This window comes from Rousettus aegyptiacus, unplaced genomic scaffold (assembly GCF_014176215.1).
Source record: "Rousettus aegyptiacus isolate mRouAeg1 unplaced genomic scaffold, mRouAeg1.p scaffold_m13_p_15, whole genome shotgun sequence".
NCBI lineage: Eukaryota > Metazoa > Chordata > Mammalia > Chiroptera > Pteropodidae > Rousettus > Rousettus aegyptiacus.
In genome coordinates this window covers 3,697,742-3,701,598 of record NW_023416290.1, presented here as the reverse complement: position 1 = coordinate 3,701,598, position 3,857 = coordinate 3,697,742, and positions in this window count along the sequence as shown.

The window sequence follows — 3,857 nt, the reverse complement described above, 5'->3', positions numbered from 1 at the left end:
AAGCCCTAAAGCCCTAAGGTACAGTGCAGTCTGCCTTTATAACCTTCAGCCAAATGGCTCTTTCTTCCTATTTATTTTCCTGACGTAAGGTCTCTGTGTCGGTCAGATACGCCCAAAGAAATATGTGCTTCTTTGTTCAGTTCAGCACCTTTACTTAGCAATGGAATAAAACCTCTTCAGAGTATCAAACATGTCTTGACAGGAAACTGAAACTGTGTGAGAAATACAGGAAGCTTTGTCAAAATAATAATTTACTGAGACCATTTTTAAAACTACAATTTATCAAAATCTAGTCAGTTTTGAAGCGTTACTTCAGTAGAAATAATAGTAAACTTGTTGTATGTCATGTTACTAATAAATATGTAACTTAAATACTTAAAACCCTTATGAAAAGGAATAACTTCTAAATAGAAGGAACATGTTTCAATATCCAAACTTAGCAACTAAAATTAATTTGTAAAGATCTGTAAGTTTGAAATTTTTAGATGAATCAACTTGTCTAATTAAGTGTTTAAATCGCTTTTGATTGCAAACTATGATTTAGTTGGAAAAGTTACACGGAAAATATTTATAATTCACTCCAAATGTCTTGCAATGTTCCTTCGATGGGAGTCGGTCTGAAGGAGGAAAAGAAGCGAATGGCTATTATTTAAACACAATGAATAAGTCAACTGAACCCAAATCACCGAACACACCTGTGTGTAAAAATTTTTGTTAAACTGTACCAGAATTTTCTTACTATTGTTTTGAGAACCTAAAAGGATTGTATTATCACAGAAGAATGCCGCCTTAAACAACTGTAGGAACAATGAGTACGTGAGAAGAAACAACACATTTGACGAGCAAAGACGAACATTTACTCATGATATGAATAAACGACAGGTCGTGACAGCTGCCTAACGTAAATTTACACTGTAAGCATTTACTAATAGAACACTTTTAAACAAACCAAGTAAAAAGTGGTATAGTGAACTCCCTTCCAGCCATTATCCAGATTCAACACCATCAGCTTCTGCGGAATTGGTCTCGTCTACACTTCCATAGCCCCCAACAACAACGGGATTATTTTTAGGAAGCCCCAGACATCATGTCATTTTAACTTTAAAGACGTCAGTTTGTACCTCTGAAAGGCAAAGACTGTTTTACATATCATCACGGTCGCACTACCGCAAGTCAAGAAAAAGAACGCTATCTTCCCACGAAATAGTAGTCACCATTCCGGCCTGTGACAGTCTCACAGAAGCCTCCGCAGCTGGGCTCATAAGCTACGCCACACACGGTAGTCACCGATGGGTGCTGTAAAGCCCTCCTCTACGCAACAGACTTCATTATTTAGGACAGCATTGGGTGTGCAGGGTAACTGAGCAGGTAACACAGAGTTCCCGTGGGAACTATTATTTACACCTTATATTATCATGGTACAGTCTCTGGAATTTGTTTTTTAATACTGAATCTCCCTCACTTCCTTGTAATAAATCCCAATTGGTCGTGGCTTATTATTTATTAATGCGATGATAGACTCTATCTGCTAATATGCTTCTTAGAATTTTTCGGATGGATATATATGTATCAACACACACACATATATAATCGAGACTGGTCTGTTATAAAATCTTATCTTTCCTCCAAGGATGGCAATGGTTTTATTGAATTTTACGAAAGCCACGCTTATCCGTGAGTTAGCACAAGCGAGTTATCTGAGGAATACGCCGGGCCTCCTCAGCCAGACCTAGGATGCGTGTCAAGGAAGAAGTAAAAAGCTCTTTCCCCGAGTTCGAGAAAGAGTCCAGTGTCCAGACTTCGGCTCCGGGGCCCTGCTTGTGAAAAACTAAAAATCTTGCTTCAAAGTCCAAAGGATATTGGTGTTTGACATTTCCCAAAACATAAACGAGAATTAACGGTGAGTCCACACTTGATCGAGGCCTCCTTGAAAATAAGATTTACAGGAGAGGCCGCTTCGTGTCTTCACTGAAGTCCCTACTTGTGACCTCCTCCGTGCTCAGTGTGTTTTCATTGTCACCTGAACTGCCGATCGGACCCCCATTTGCTCCCCGTTTTTTTTTTTCCACTGGGCCGCGTTCGTGCCGGCGTCAGCCAATGCCCATAGAACTTGTAGGTACCAGAGAGACCAAACCGCACCCGGAGTCACAGACGTGGCATGGTTCAAATTTGTGCGGCACTAATGAAACGTATGCAGAACTGTAATCTAAGATTCATTCTATAATTTCAATCCAAGGGACAGCATTCCTTGGTCTACATGCTGTAAGTGGAATACAAGAAACAGCATTTCCCGATTGCGCTCATCAACCACTTCTGCAAAGCCGGAGAAACCTGACGGCCGACCCTGATTCCTCTGCACCTACCACACTGTCCTCATCACGCAGAGAGCGACAAAAGCAGAAGTCTCCCGTTTCTGAGTGTTATGATACAACTGCCAACGTGAAACCGGACGCCGCTGTACCACTGAAACAGCCTCTGCTCCTACGTGCCGGGGTGAACTCTGGCCGGGCCATACACAACGCACTGGGTTCGCGAGCCCTGCACGTGTGAGCATTCCCGCGAAGGGCAAGACAGAAGCAAGTCGCTCCCCGGCGGCCAGAAGACCCGCAGGCCTGGGCTCACTTGTCTTATGTTTTTAACAAACCGCTAGTGGTGCTATGTTGCTGAGGCCCAAAATACTTCCTGCTATTCTTAACGGCGTTTAAATCTGTCTCCTGGCTGTCCTCGCAGTTGGCTTTGTCAGTCAAGCACCAAATGGCTCCTTTAAGTCCCAGTTTGCCTGTTATGAAAGGCTATTTGCTTTGGGAATAGAAAGCAGCTTAATTTAAAGAATAACAGATCAGTCTTTCCTAACTTTGGTTGAGATTGACCACATTGATTTCATAAAAAAAATAACAAAAAAAAAAAAAACCCGATGATTGAGAATAATACAGGGTTTAGGAATGAAATTTCTGTTACAAATCCACAGAGAACATTCCTCCTAGGAAATAAATTCTTATGTACAGTTGCCTCAAAAGATTTACTATCCTGAGAATATGGGGTAAAATAATATTAAAGGTCTGAAGTAATTATTTTGGTTTCAACTGTGGTTGAATGTACCCTGTCACACCATTCTGAAATTGTCGCAGATTAAATATTTCGCAAGTTTCGTGGGCTATAGAATTTGACTATAAAGAGAGCCGTCTGCTGAGTGTTGATGGACATATTATGGAGTATGTTCTCCTTCTCAGCCCCTAAAATTATGCAGATAAAATTAGGCTACAATGAAATACCGAGGACAATGTTAAGAAAACAAGTGTGTTACAAAGAGATAACTTTAAATCAGAAAGAGGAGAAAGGCCGAAATATGGTAATATGGTCTCTGAACCTGGTCTACACGGCAGCCTGGAGTGTCGAATCTGGACCACTGAAATGTATAACAAACAGCTTCTTCCCAAAGCTCTCAACGATGAACGGCCTACTGAACATTCGAGTTCAATTCCTTTGGTTTGAAACGCTCTCGCACACGCTCCACGGAGAGGAAGTGCGTGGCGACGCCTCGCCTCGGTGTCACAGCGGCCTCGGCATCGGGTCTGTGTTCAGCTGTCACCCGCCCCTCTTCACCTCAGCCCCCTCGCCACGTCCCTACAAACAGACTCAGGCTCCATACCAAGGCCATCCGCAGAGGGCACTTAAACACGCCGCGAGAGGCCGATCATTTTGGCAACAGGAAACTAACACGATACCCAATTTATGATCCGTTGCTGCCCATGAAGAATTCCTATTTCGTAGTAGGTATATCTCGCACTGACAATCGAAAGCGTATTAGGAAGAAGACGGCCCCCGCCGAAACCTTCGCCCCTTCCTCCACTCCGCGC